A 16,728-nucleotide genomic window follows, 5' to 3' on the forward strand; every position below is an offset into this window, starting at 1 on the left:
TATTATGAATAGTGATGAGAATAACATATAAGCACATATGTCTTTATGGCAGAATGAATTACATTCCTTTGGGTATATATCCAGTAATGGGATTGCTGGATTGAATGGTAGTTGTTTTAAGTTTCATAAGAAATTTCCAGAATGCTTTTCACAGTGGCTGAACTAATTTAATTCCCATCCGCAGTGTATGATCATTCTCTTTTCTCTGCAACCTCATTAGCATCTGTTATTTTGTTACTTTTTAATAATTGTCATTCTTACTGGTGTGAGATGGTATCTCATGGTTTTGATTTGCATTTTTGTAGTGATTAGTTATGTGGGCATTTTTTCACATGATTGTTAGCCATATGTGTGTCTTCTTTTAAGAAGTGTCTGTTCATGTCCTTTGCCCATTTTTTGATGAGATTGTTTGTTTTGTGTTTGTAAATTTAACTTCCTTATAGATTCTGGATATTAGACCTTTGTTGAAAGCATAGTTTATATGTGAGAAATTGTCATTGCAGAACTGTCTGTAGTTTGTACACTTCAAAAGACAATCAACTAATTGAGAATATTTGTGAAAGCTAACAAGGTAATACTAAGACAGATGCTCTTAATGTGTAGAGTAAATGAAATTTCTAATGATGAGGTTAGATTCACTTTCAAATGAGAAGCACAATTATAATATTACTGGAATGAATGTATATGTCAAAATCAACTAATAGTAACTCTGTGTATAAGTCATCCATATATAGTGGTTCTGAATTTTATGAACTATTTCTACTTTTTCCAAAATTTCAAGAAGCTCATTAAGAAAAATTTCAACTAGAATGGCTCAAAATATACTACTCTGTCAAAAAAGGAATAAATAAGAATTATATTTGGTTAAATCTTTCAGTTCACAGATAACACTTGTGTGACTAATGTTCGAATAATTTGGATTTTTGTTTGTTGGCTTTGTTTTTTATATATGATATCTTAGTTCTAACTATAAATTTATGTCCATTTTGTTGCTATCTCACTATTATGGTGAAAAAACTATAAATAGAGTTTAGCTAGATTTAAGTAGCTTGCTTTTAGTTTACTATATATAACACATTGTAGAATTTATATTTGAAGAGCCAATTTCACTCCACTACAAAGTCTCCATTGAGTAATCTTAAATAATTAAACAAATTAATTTTCTAGCTATTAAACTATTCTGTATATACAGATAAGCAGAAAAAAATATTATTTTGATACTATGTTAATTTATGATTCTTAGAATGAACAGATGACTAAATCTCTTAATTGAAAATGAAAAATATCAGTAATATTTAACAGTAATATTCTCTTATTTTGCTCCTTATCCTTTGTTTATGCAGCTTGAAAAAAGTAATTTATCCTTACCTATTTTATCATATTCTGGATGATGTGTCATGCTGGATAATTTCACCTAGCAGTTGATAACATTTTATGCCACCTTCCACTTGGGGATATGCTATTGTCTACAATTTAATTACTGAGTTATCACACATTTTCCATGTGTATATTCACAAATTGAACCTGTTGTCAATCATTTATTTTTTCTGCTGTGACAAAAAAAAACCTATTTCTACCATATGCTGCTAAAACAATTTTTCTTCCTTGTTGTCTTTAGGATTATAGGAAGTCGTCTTTATTGTTTGTCATTGTTAGCAAACACATTTGAAAACATTGCTATTTGTCGTTTGCATAAGACATAAAAAAGCCTTACTGGTTACAAGCTTTTATTCTAGGAAGCAATAATTTAAAATGATAGAGAAGCTAAAATTAGCTTTAGTTTGGTTTCCTTGTTCCTAAACTTCATTTAAATCTTTATTAAAGGCTTATATAACATTCTGTTTAAACCAAATTCAATCTACTGTGACAAATTCTAGCTAAATGTTTCATAAAATAAAACTTAACTTTTATCAAAAGCAGCTTTCATTCAGTGTTTTAATAGTTGTGGAATATTTTTATGCACTCCAACCTAAAACACCTCAAGTTTTAGCAATGTAGCTCTAGGAGGTAATACATAAAATTAGTGTTTTAACAATCTGACTTCAGGAGGGAATACATAAATTTAACTAGAGTTTTTAACATTTCTCATCAATAAATAACCAGATAACGATAATATACATTGTCTCAGGGTGACAAAATTGTAAAGAACTGTTTTGCTTTCTCTGTCTTATTTTAGATACGTGTGAGATCATTAGCCTCTGAGCCCTTGATACAGAAACTAATGAGGCTACTGAGTCATAGAATTTATAGCTTGTTCAGATAGTGCATGATATCATTTAATCTTATCTGCTAAATTCACTACTCTAGTCAGTAATCCTCAAGATAGTCATATAATAGAGTTGTATCTGACTTCAAATTAAGAGTGTAAATTTAACTGCTAATATATATTATAGTGCTCTTCCTAACAAAATTTGAGAATCCAAGGGAAAAAATAAAGCTACATTTTTTCAGATTACATGCCCTAGTTTTGACCTTGCAGGACAATGCAACTTTGTTACCTGACAGATGACAAAATGGCCATCGTAACAAGGTTAATATTAAATAAAAGTACTGATATTTCAAATAGTCTTTTAGAATAGTAGTTTACCTGAAATATCAAACATGGCAAGCTATATGTAAAGGTTAAAATCAACTACAAAGGAATCTTTTCAATATACTAAAACTGAAGAAAGAGCTATGGTATGATTGGTTCCTAGACAATCTTGTATTTGTCATATCAACCTCCCGAGAGTAATACTGGTCTATCTATTGCTAGCTGTTCTTGTCACTCACTAGAGTACACACAGAGAACAAAAATGATTAACTTAAAAGCAGAAATAACTATTTAAATTTGATACTTGAGACTTCTTTTTAGAATAGACTTATTGCTTGGCATAACATATTCTAAATAACCACAATAAGCTTGTTTGTATTTAATTTGCAATTCTGTTTTCTCAAATAAGGTGACTTAACAAAAAAACCCAGTGATGGTTTTGTCTCAATTTATTAAGACTCTATCATGTTATTTCCACATAGACCAAATTTTTGCTTTTATTCCATCTGGCTATATTGAGGAATAGTGAATACACACCCCTAGGAAACTCATTATGGTAGTTACTATGGAACCATTGTTAAAGATGCCACACATTAATTGGCATGGTGTTCTCTTTATGTTGACTCAGGAGAGCCATGTTTCTTATGTTTCAAGGCTGGGAAAATCTTAATTTCTCTTGCATTCTGTTTTAATCTTCTGCTCACTTCTAATATGCATTTTGTACTTTAACATGTGCTGTTATTCAATTTTCTATTTTCATATTTTTGAGCAACTATGAGCATTTCAGACTTTTTTATAATTGAAAATTTATATCAAAATAATTATGAGGTAGATAGTATAATTTTTTTCACTCTAGCATTGTGGTCTGAATACAACAGCAACATTAATAAATACACAGTCATTTTACATGTGAAGTTCTCAAAGGTTAGTTTTTATGTCATTCACGATAAAATTCAGACCAATTATTTTTTAAAATGTAATAATTTTTATGGTCAGCCCAGTTATGGAGTTTCATGGCCTTCTTGATTTGTCCAATTAAATAGCTCATTACAAGAAGAGAAATAAATAAACACCACTGTAGTTAATGGGGAATGGGAATTTAAATAAGCTTATCTTCTGATTTTATATGACTTTGGGATTTAGAGTGCCTTTTAATATTCACTTTTTTTAATATACAACATATAAATAATGATAACCTGCCAGTCCTGATTGTCATAGAACAAGATAGCGATATAAAAGATATTTACTAGAAGTAAGGTAATATTCAAACCATCTATCAAAAACAACATTTTTCAAGGGACTATGGCTAGCCACTATGCTAAGATATTCTGAATATACATTGGTAAACAGACATAATTCATGCAGCTGGAATTAAGAGAATAGTGAAAGCAGAAGGCACATAATCATATCATTAAATCTTTAATTACAACTTGTGATAAATGATAGAAAAATGAGTTGCTACAGATTGAATGGCTATGATATGCTTCTCTGAGAAAAATAACACAAAGATGTATACCTAGAAAAAGAGAAATAATTAAAGATGTGACTATTATAGGTGAAAGTAATCAAGTGCACACGGTTTCTAGATGGAAAAAGAACTTGTCATATGTGAGGAATTGATATAAAGGCCAAAGTAAGGGAGGCAAAAAGTGGAGTCTGATGAAATTAGAGGTATGGGTGCATTCTCTTTATTACAAGCCTTACAGTTCATATTAATGATTTCAGATTTACCTCTAAGAGGATGTAAAGTCATTGAGATGTTTTAATTTGAAGTGGAATTATCAGATTTATGTTTTGAAAGATTGTTCTTGCTACAATGAAAGAATGAATTGAGTAAAACAAATGTGAAAACACGGAGAACAGCTAAGGGTATACTGCAATTACTCAGACCAAAAACAATGGTTTTTGCACTAGAGCAATGACACTGGATGCCAAGTTATGTGATTTTACTCTTAATTTTATAATAGGATAGAAGTGGAAGTTCAGGAGGATAGAACGAATATTAGTGACTAAGAAGAAAAGGTTATCAAAATTGATTTCATACTTTGTCCTAATTAACTCCATAGATTCTGAAAAGTGATGTAGAAATTAACATACATAAATTAAAATAGAAAATCATTATATAGTGGATCGCACTTGTCCTGATTTTTCAGACTTAAATGTGACAAATTTTCTAAAGCAAGTTTTACTTTTAAGTGTCTTGTTGGGAAATACCGTTTTCTATATATTGAGCACTGCTGCCGAATTACATTATAGATTTTCTTGGTGCCTAAATTCATCAAAGTGAAGTCTCTTGTTATACTCTCAATGTCACCTGGAAAAGAGAACTACTGAAGAGTCCACTAAGCAATGTTGCTTTGTGGAGGGGTTAAGTGAATGACTTGGCTTATGACACCTTCGACTTTGTACATACTTACACACAAAAATCAGTTTACACAGCGGTGTTAAGAAAAACAGCAAGAATAACAATAAACAATGGCTGGAGTTGGCATATATTATGCCACAAAATAAGCCTCAGCATGGAAAAAAAAAAAAAGTAAAAAGAAGAATTTTCCTTAAAAATTAAAAACTTAGAAAAAGAACAAAATAAAGGAAACAGAAAGAAAGCTGTTCAGTATAAAATACATTTATTTATGAGTAGAAAACAAAGCACTTAGAAATAACAAACCATATCTTACTAACCTAATTTTAAAAATATTAATATATAAATCATTAATATACAAAATACGAACTAAAAGAATCATCATCAAAGGAGAAAAACTTAAACACTTAGGATATCAGTTTAACATCTTCATATCAATATTTTTGAAGAAACTGATAACTCTCTAGGAAACTATAATTTATCAATATTACCCCAGTTAAAAAAAAAACTCTTAAGAGTTAATTCCGGCCGGGCGCGGTGGCTCAAGCCTGTAATTCCAGCACTTTGGGAGGCCGAGACTGGCGGATCACGAGGTCACGAGATCGAGACCATCCTGGCTAACACGGTGAAACCCCGTCTCTACTAAAAAACACACACAAAAAAAAACTAGCCGGGCGAGGTGGTGGGCGCCTGTAGTCCCAGCTACTCGGGAGGCTAAGGCAGGAGAATGGCGTGAACCCGGGAGGCGGAGCTTGCAGTGAGCTGAGATCCGGCCACTGCACTCCAGCCTGGGCGACAGAGCGAGACTCCGTCTCAAAAAAAAAAAAAAAAAGAGTTAATTCCACAGAAAACAAATAGAGAATGTTATCAAAAAGTGATTTTACCAAAAAACAAAAAAAAAAAAAACAAAACAAATTTCAAACCAAGCAATGTAAAGGATACTTAAAGGAATAGAAAAAGCAAATATAACTTTACCGATTTCACCTTATAAAGACTGCATACACACACATACACACACAACATCCTAAGCAATCACTTCGCTTACGTATATTCAATGCAAAAATTCTAAACAAAACACTAGCAAGCAGAAGACAATATCAAATCAACAAAAATACGTCATGATCAACGGTTCATTTCAGCAATAAAAGGATGTTCGAAAGTTACTTACAGTTCTTGTTATACGTATTTTCAAACCAAGACATTTTTAAAGGGGAAAGAATTGCTCATAAATTATATCAGGCATTAGCACAAAAGACTCACACTGGGTTGGTTTTCAGGAAACTAGAAGTTTCTCTTTCTTCGCAATATGTGCCATGTCTTATATTTGTAATTTATATGTAACGGTACAACTCCCGTTTTTAACAGCTACTGCGCAGGCTGGATTTTAAGCTTCATAACAAGGACTCTGACTGTTCCACTCACAGTCGTGGTTGCTAATCTAGTTACTGGCATATAGTAATGTTAAATTAAAATTTGTTGTATGAATAAAGTAATTCATTATTAACTTGTGGTTATCTTTCAGGTTATCAATCTGATCAGAAAATATATACATGTGCATTCCTTTGTCTGTACATCCAGAGTCAAAACATACACAAATATTCTGATTTTATTCTTAAATATCTTAAATTTAATAACAGAGTGATAATTCAAAATAAAGGGAAAAATAATTTACAAACATTTCTAGTTTCCAGAATTTTTAAATGCCTGAAACAGAGTAACTTAGCAAATAAGTTAGTGTACCTTTTAACATCTTAGTCTGGAGTTCTTTCTTACAAAAGCATAAAAAGTTCCTAGGTCATTTTAAGAAACTCTACTAACTAGATAGTTTCTAAATTATAGTTTCCAAGTGAAGTAATATTACAACATGAGTGAAAAAATGTTAAAATTTAAAGATAATATATTAAACTATTCTATAATTTATTTTTAATATTTGCTGAATTTATAAAAATTTTATAAAGCTTTATACTCCATAACAAACTACAGAAATATTATCTACACAGAAATTGAGATAATTAATTTAGGGCATTATTGGGACAATTTCTTCTATGTTATTTTCATTGAAATAATTATCTCATATAATAGTTGACATTTACTTAGACTTATATCCACACTATATTGTATAATAGAATGGTATTGACTTTGCAGTTAGAGGAACTCAGTTATATCACAAACCAGTATTAGAAGGCAAGATACCCTTGTGCTTTCATCACTGTCTGGAAAGCTACTGTGAAACTTTGCAGTTTATTGTGAAGACAGTATGTATTAGTGCCACAAAAAAAGAAGTGTTGAGTGGATGATGTAATACAAGTGAAAGTACCAATAGAGAAGATAAAATACCCCCACGTGTTATCTCCCTTCCTTTTTTCCATCCTTCATTCACTTGAGTGGTAGAATCACATTTATTAATCATGCTTATTAATAAGAAAGTGTTCTTTGTGGTGCTTTAATAAGGATTTATCTTCAAACTAATGTTTACCTTGTCCAATTGCAATGATGGCAATATTAATATACAGAAAAAATGAAATTGATAATAGTATTGAATAACCATTATGCTCAGGTTTACCAGATAGCTACTGAAACAATAAAATGGCATTTATATTAATTCTGTAAGGTTATAGAAATTCACATCTTTACAGGGTTCCCAGCTACTTCTGCAGGTCTCCCATGGTTGGGTGCATGGATCTTTAGGGCAGATTTTTCAATTTCCTGCTCCGACCTCATTCTAAAACTACAAAGTCTTCTATTTTTTCATCAGTGATTCTGGTGATATAGTTTTTTCACTGGATTTAGGAATAATTCTAATGCAAACATCAGTGGATAAAAATGAGAGTAATAATAATAACAAAATAATAATAGTTGTTATTTTGCAGCACAGCACCACACTATCTTCCATACTGTCATTATTTCATTTGCTATACTGACAGATAAGGAAAGCTTTTGTACAATTTTCAAAGCCTTTAATCTCCCAGATTTCATATAATGATAAGTGACAGAGCCAGAATTGAACAGATTTTTTTCCTAACACTAAAGCACTTGGCAAAAATACAGGGCGCGGGGGGGGGGGGGGGCGGGGGAAGCAAAACGAAGGCCAAAATAAAACAAAACAAAAATCCGAACTTTAGGATAATATTGGAGAATAGAAAAGGCCAGAATTCTAGGTATTTGAAACTGATTTTCAATGTGATCCAGAGGAAAGCATGGTCAGGGAATAATATATTGTAGAATGAGAACAGTTACAAAGTCAGTTATAGATAAAGATGAAAATGTAAATACACTCTCAGGGATAAGTGTTGGTAAGAAATTTAAATGATCAGTAAATATGTGTACTTAACACCCAAGAAAGTGAACTTAAAAGGCAATATGTGGAAATAAATTCATAAGGCATATTCAAAAAGGTCAAAATCTGAAATATCAAGGTCTTGCATTTTTCATGCATATTTATGCTGTCCTCGAAAAAAATAAGCTAAGTCTTGATTTAAAAATAGGTTTGGACTGAGGATGGTTCAGAAGAGATTTATTATATTTTCTCTGGATTTAGATATATTCTCATATTTTAAATTTGTAAACAAGCCTTTTATTTTAATATTCCCTTGGAAGTCTGTTTTTGCATCAAGAATCTTTAGAAAATAATTAGAAAATGCCTTACTATAGAGTATTTCATCTATTTATGTTGACTTTAGCACTATTTAAAAATATAAGGATCCAGAATAATATTTATCCCAGAACTGATTATCAAGAGCTGTCATTGTAAACTGGAGTTTCTCAGAACAAAAGATATGCTAACATAATTCTCAGACTTTATGCAGTCACATAAAATGCTACGTACAGTTTCAAAAATCCCAAGTGCTTATCTTTAAAATCCTGGCATCTAGGTTTCTTTTACATGTTCCCTAAAAAATTAACTTCATGGTGAATACTATTATCTTTGCAATGGCCATTTAAAGACAGTACTGTACTTTTCACTTAAGAACACTTAGGAAATATGAAGAAGAGTGAGAGATGAAAGCTAACTCTAGAAAACCAGAAAGATTTTTCCAGATTCATTCCTATATTTTTGTTATTAAATATTGTTTAAGATATCATATAATAGAATTTTAGAAATGTAAGAGGTTTCATGGAAAAAGAAGGCTCATAAAGGTAAAACGTGTAATTTTGAAGATAAAAGCGTAAGTTTCTGGCAAGCTAAACCCAAACCCTTTAACACTCTGAGGCTCATTCAACCCTCACAAGTATAATTTTCTCCCTTGATATGAAGTTTTTTTTTTTTTTTTGGTGTTTTTTGTTGTTTGTTTTTAGAGACAGGGTCTCACCCTGTTGCCCAGGCTTTAATGGTGTGATCATGGCTCACCACAGCGCCAACCTCCTAGGATCACCACAGCGCCAAGCCTCCTGAGTAGCTGGAGCTGGAACCACACGTGTACATCACACACCTGGATAATTTCATTTTTTTCTTTTCTTTTTTTGTAGAAATGGGGTTTCATGATGATGCCCTGGCTGGTCTTGAACTTCAGGCCTCAAGCAATGTTCTCACCTCAGTCTCCCACAGTGCTGGAATTATAGATGTGAACCACCGTGCCCAGCTAACTTAATTTTTTTTAATTTAATGAAGTTTTATGACAAGTAGTAATAGAATAAGCTAATGCTTACTGTAAACTTTTTCACTACTTGTTATCTAACATTTTAGGAAATAATACCAAAGACACATCACAAGAAACAAAAATCTGAGTATACCTTTGCGTTACTTGAGCTTAGCTCTCACTGAACTCACCAGAATATATACAGAATATATTTTTAAATAGAAAATTAGAATTTTTATCTTAAAGCATACGTTCAGCTAGAATTCATTGAATTATCTCAGCTGTTTATTCTTAAACTCAGTGACACAACATATAAAAAAACAGAAATTCTCTCCTGATTACTTCTCTTTCTATTATATGCACTGTTTTCGTTTGTTTGTTTTTGTTTTGTTTTGTTTTGATGGAATCTTGCTCTGTTGCCCAGGTTGGAATGCAGTGGTGCAATCTTGGCTCACTGCAACCTCTGCCTCCTGGTTTCAAGCAATTCTCCTGCCTCAGCCTCCCGAGTAGCTGGGATTACAGGCGGGAGCCACCAGGCCCAGCCGAAGTGTGTTTTGATAAAGAGTATTTTATGAGTGGTAAATCTGTTAATAATAATAGAAAATAATTAATCCCAATGGATCAGAGGGTTATTGAGATGCTTGCTTCCTGAAAGATGGGTTTCAATCTTCCTCTTCAACTATCAGTGTTGTTTTTGTTTGTTTGTTTGTTTGTTTTTGAGACGGAGTCTCACTTTATTGGCCAGGCTGGAGTGCAGTGGCGCAATCTTGCAACCTTGCACCTTGGCTCATTGCAAACTCTGCCTCCCAGGTTCAAGCGATTCTTGGGCCTCAGCCTCCCAAGTACTTGGGATTACAGGTGTGTAACACCAAACCCAGGCAATTTTTGTATTTTTAGTAGAGATGGGGTGTCACCATGTTGGCCAGGCTAGACTTGAACTCCTGACCTCAAGTGATCCTTCTGCCTGGGCCTCTCAAAGTGCTGAAATTACAGGCCTGAGCCACCACGCTCAGCCAGCTGTCAGTCTTTCTACATCTTTCTATCAACGCAATACTCAGAGGAAAATAATCATCATGAGTCTGGTTTGCCATTCCATTCTTATACTTGGGACTCTGAAGAAAAGTTTAAATATTCAAAATTAAGTGATGCAATTATGTAATTACAGATGAATAATTTAAGTAAAGGTAAATTTGAATATCTATGAATGAGTTTGTTATAAAAACATTATTTAATATAGCTAAAATGCTTCAATCTATTTTGATATTACTTATTTAAAAGTCCACATTTTTGAGTTGGCACTCACAAGTTCTGTTGGTAAAATAATGTTGGAAAATTTCCAGTAATGTGAAGAGGCAAAATATTTGTCCTCAATAACATTTGTTATAATTTATTTAACTGTATATTATGAGAAGCATACTAGTTAATATAATGCTAGCTGCTGTGACAAACTCCAAAATCTCATAAAGTACCACAACTGGTGGCAGAGATAGAAAATAGGCTGGGCTCAATCACTAATTTTGCGGACTCAGCATAACAGGAGCTTCCATCATCTACACGTCCTTACACCTTGTGCTATCAGCATCTCACCAGTAAGAATTAAGAAGAAAATGCTCCCTAAGGCTGGGCGTGGTGGCTCACGCCTGTAATCCCAGCACTTTGGCTGAGACAGGCAGATCACATGAGGTCAGAAGTTCAAGACTGGCCAACATGGTGAAACCTCATCTCTACTAAAAATACTAAAATTAGTTGGGTGTGGTGGCATGCACCTGTAAGCCCAACTACTTGGAAGGCTGAGGTAGGAGGATCGCTTGAACCTGGGAGGTGGAGGTTCCATTGAGCAGAGACCACGCCAATGCACTCCAGCCTGGGCAACAAGAGTGAAACTCCATCTTATAAAAAGGAAAAGAAAATACTCCCTAAGACGAAGCTGTAAAGATTGAGCCAGGTCTGGAAGTATAATGCATCATCTTGACCTACACCATTGGCCCAAACTTCATCATGTTAAAGACGGGAAGGAAAACAATTATTCTAAGCTACAAATCACTGATCAGTGTAACTGGAGGCAGAAGATTGCCCAACCAGGAATTTATTTGGATATTGATTTAGATGTCATTAAGACACTCACCTATGACTATGAATAAAGTGTGTTTAATACTTATTACAAGCCTGAAAGTCCCAGAAAGGGAAAGAGGGAAGAGCTCAAGCAGGGCTCTAGTGAGGTGGTCAGTAAAGGGTGGGAGTTGTTTGCAGCTTTTGTTGTGGTCGGGGTGGAGCCAGGGTAGGGATGTCCTGCCCTTCAGATAGATGCTGTTCTGCTTGATATTCCCACCTTCCTATAGAGGCAAAAAGTGAGAGGGCCTTGTTTAGTCACTCTGATGTGCACACTGTGAACAATGAGGATTGAAAACCACCAATTTCCAAACATCAAAAATGGAATTCAACTTGTTTGTTTTTTTTTGATGGAGTCTCGCTCTGTTGCCAGGTTGGAGTACAGTGGTGTGATCTGGGCTCACTGGAATCTCCATCTCCTGCATAGCTGGGATTACAAGTGCATGCCACCACACCCAGCTAATTTTTGTATTTTTTTGGTAGAGACAGGGTTTCACCATGCTGGCCAGGATGGTCTTGATCTCCTGACCTTGTTACCTATCTCTGCCTCCCAAAGTCCTCTCGGTGAGTGTCACAGCTCTTAAAGATGGCACCCGCAGAATTGTTTGCTCCTCCTGGTGGGTTCCTGGTCTCACTGACTTCAGGAATGAAACCCCAGACCCTCATGGTGACTGTTACAGCTCTTAAAGGTGGTGTGTACCCAAAGAGTGATCAGCAGCCAGATTTATTATGAAAAGCAAAACAACAATGCTTCCACAGCATGGAAGGGGACCCATGGGTTGCCACTACTGGCTGGGGTGGCCAGCTTTTATGCCCTTATTTGGCCCCATCCACATTCTGCTGATTGGTCCATTTTACAGAGCACTGATTGGTCCATTTTACAGAGTGCTGATTGGTCTATTTTATAGAGAGTGCTGATTGGTGCATTTTTACAGAGTGCTGATTGGTGCATTTACAATCCTTTACCTAGACACAGAGCGCTCATTGGTGTGTGTTTTACAGAGTGCTGATTGGTGCCGTTACAATCCTTTAGCTAGACACATAGTGCTTATTGGTGTGTTTTTATAGAGTGCTGATTGGTGCATTTACAATCCTTTAGCTAGACACAGAGTGCTGATTGGTGCATTTACAATCCTCTAGCTAGACAGAAAAGTTCTCCATTCCTCCCGGAAAGTCCAGCTGGCTTCACCTCTCAGTGCGATCTCAACTCACTGCCACCTCTGCCTCCCAGATTCAAGTGATTTCCCTGCCTCAGCATCCCAAGTAGCTGAGATTACAGATGGGTGCCACAAGGCCCAGATAATTTTTTGTATTTTAGTAGAGATGGGGTTTCACCATGTTGGCCAGGATGGTCTCGATTTCCTGGTCTCATGATGATCTGCCTGCCTTGGCTTCCCAAAATGCTGGGATTACAGGTGTGAGCCACCATGCCTGGCCCAAATTAGCCTTTTTAATACACTAGGCTATAATTACCCAAGCAGCAACCAGTTTAGGCAACTTTGATGGGCAAAGTAAAAATAAAAAATATATAGTTTTCTTAAAACATAGTCACAAGAAAAGAAAGGGTGCTCTCTTTAACTTCCCTGTCCAACAGTCATGCTTACCAATATGAAGCTTTTAGAATATCCCATAATGATGTTCGGCTAAGAATTTGCACATGATCTACATATGTCTTTCTTTAGTTTAGAATGTACTCTTCATAACTTTCAGACCTACCCTCCATCCTAGCCTGGTGTTTGTGTACCTAGTGATAAAGCTTGTAAGAAATGTGTAAGATTTGTACTCTAGAAAGATAAAACTCTGTTAAAAGATTCAAATGAATGCTGAATACATTTGAAAAATCTACAAATGCTATTGGATAAGATTCAATATTTTAAATATGTATTTCTCCTTAAATACTAAATCAATGCTAAACCAAAGGAAAAAAAAATCTTAAAAGAGCATATTTTTGTATGTGGTAAAAAAATTTCTATAGTCCACCTGCAAAATACATACAGAATTATCCTTAAAAAATAAATAATAATAGTCCAGAGTCAGGATGAAGTTTTCTTTTTAATGTTACTGGTAATAGACCAAACAGTTATGATACAGAGATTTCACGAAGATACAGGGAATGGCTATTTTAAAAGCTTTTGTAAATCAGTTCCAATGCTGTAGAGGGTATTTAGCAATATGTATCAGCAAGTTAAAACCCTTGCTCCAGCAAATCTATTTACTTCAGAAATGGTGGAGGGAAAGTATTGACACTAGGATATTAATTTCATTTGTTTTCTACCAAAGTGAATATTTGGGAACAATTTTGCAGTTCTATCATTAGGAATTTGTTTAAGTAAATGGGTGATATATATAATGAATATCATACAGCCACTAAAAGTGATCTTGTTTACTTGTAACTATGTTTAAATTAAAGGTACTTTTGGAAATATCTTTGAGAGAAAAATGCATAAGAGAGCACTTTATTTATAAGCACAGACTACTATATATAATTTATTAAGCATACCACTATATTTTAATCTAAACATAGAATTAGCCCGTCAGTGTCAATGGTTATTTCTCTGTAGTAGGATTTTGCCTGAGTTTTACTTTCTTCCCTTGGCACCTCTGTGTCACAGAACTATTTATATAACAATTATATACTTTAGTTTTATTATCTCTCAAGTTAGAATACTTACATAATAATAAAACTTTAACTTATAGGATTAGGACATTACCTTCTATCAATATTAGCTCAATATTATAGCTTTGCAGTTTTTTACACTGGACATATATCGTTTCTAATAATCAAAAGCTATTTTATAAAAAAATTATGAAATTGATTTAAAAATCTGAAGAAAAACAAACAGATTCAGCTTGAATATATACTCTTAAACTTTTACTTTAGGTTTGGGGTACATGTGAAAATTTGTTACATAGGTAAACTTGTGTCATGGAGGTTTTTTATACAGGTTATTTCATCACCCAGAAATTAAGCCCAGCACCCAATAGTTAAATTTTCTGCCCCTCTCCCTCCTGCCCCTTCTCACTTCCCCGCTCCACCCTCAAATAGACCCCAGTGTCTGTTGTTTCCTTCTTCGTGTTCCTAAGTTCACATGACTTATCTCCCACTTGTAAATGAGAACATGCAGTGTTTGGTTTTAACATAATTTATTTTATGAAGCCTTTTCTAATCTCTTTGAGTATTCCTATACCCTGAACAATGAATGAGTCTCTTCCATCAGAAGTGGGATAAGAAAAATTGAACCTAGTAAATGTAGAGAGTCCCTTATAAACCAGTCACTCTGCTAAGCATTGCATGCATTATCATACTTACTCTTCACAGTAACTCTATAACACAGGCTTTATTGTCATTTCACAGATGAGGAATCGCATATGTATTTGGATATCTTTTCAGATTTTAACTCAGATCTTTCTGACTTTGGAAGCGAGTTTCCAAGTTTTAGCACCTAGGAACATACTGGACACACAGTAGGTGTTAAATGTCTAATGAATAGCTAAACTGACTAAATGTATGCATTTCACCATAACATTGAGGGAGGAATAATCATCTGAATATTTGTATTCTATTCCCCTAAATTCCACAATTCCTATCTTTTGGTTTCTCTCTTTCAGAAGAACTTGAGCACAATTAATTTATTTGAAAGAATATGCTACTGATGTAGCATATTCTTGGTGCATGCAAAAGAAGAAGAGTCCACAAAGAACAATTAGATTGAAAGGGATGAACTTTTCAAATTCCACCCTCCACATATCAAAACACATAAAATAGTTGTACTAGTTACAGAATTCAGGTTACCTGGAGAATATACGTGGGGAAGGAAAGACAAGGATTTCCAGATTCGGCTCACCTTCAGGTCTGGAGTCATGGGTGAAAGTATGGCCAGGGTTCATTCTTCAGTAGTAAGCTTCAAGGTTCTGCTTAACACTCTTTCAACTCCCCTTGTATGCAGTGAGCTTTACCTGTACTTACCTTTATATCCTTTTCTCTTCTATTTGCTTTTTACCTTTTCTATCCCCAAACACAACTTTTCTCTATCTCTAGACGTAAGATCTTTTCTAAGAATCTAGAAAAACAGTGAAAATATTAGCTTTATGTATTTGTTTCATTCGTTTATGATTTGTTCTCAAATCTCCTCTTACTCAGGCTCTAGTTCTGTTGTGTGCTACAGCAGGTGTGGCAGGCTAGTATTTAGATGATATTCACCAGAGTTCATTGTTCTCAAAATTTTCTGTTTTCTACCCACTATTAAGGAGACAATAAGCTGTATATTAATTGTCTTAGGAAAGAGAGAAGTTCATTTAGGAAATGAAAGAAAGAAAGGGAGGAGGAAAGATCAGAGGGAAGCAGATTAAAAAAAAAAAAAAGGAGAAGAAATAAGACAGGAGGGAAAATAAGAAAGGTGGAAAGAAGAAACAAGAAATGACCCTGGGATATTTACGGAAATTATAGTAGATATTTAGTATCAGAATAAATGGAAAGAGATGCAAATGATAAGACTGGTAAGTTTCATAAGGAGGTTTCCTTGTTTTAGTTCTTGGACAAAATTCTTGTAAAGCAAAAATGCACTTCGTATCCCTGATTTCCACAAAAAGTCACTTTTAGATTTTTCGTCTATGCTTATGACAGATTTCAATTATGTAGCATGACAGAAGCAACACAAGGATAATCATACCCCATAGATATTTTGGATGAGCCAAGAGAAAAGAAAAGAGACTGGAAGAAGCCAGGAGATGCAAATGAAGCAACTTAACATCTTACTTCTGTGAACCGATGACTTGGACTAGCACATCATCCCATCCTCACGGCCCTAAACACTGCCTTAACAAAAAATGGCTCTAAATCTATATTAATTTGACTTCTCTAAACACTGAAAGATGTTGTACATGCTGCATAGTTGAGAATCATACCCAGTTAACCTTTTAAAATGATGTAAGTTTGAGGAACTCAGAAGCAAAGATTTTGCTAGGCAGAGAAGTGGAAGAGTATAAGAAATTAACAGCATCGGTACGGTTCTAAGTGTTATCTCCCTTGGCTAGCAGAATGTTCCTTTATAAAGAAGCTACTCTGATTAACAGACTTATTGAATCAGGTGAGCTGACATAGTTTTAGTAATTAAAGAATTGCAAAAATGTTCCAAGAAAAAAAAAAA

The sequence above is a fragment of the Theropithecus gelada genome, chromosome 17, assembly GCF_003255815.1.
Source record: "Theropithecus gelada isolate Dixy chromosome 17, Tgel_1.0, whole genome shotgun sequence".
Lineage (NCBI taxonomy): Eukaryota > Metazoa > Chordata > Mammalia > Primates > Cercopithecidae > Theropithecus > Theropithecus gelada.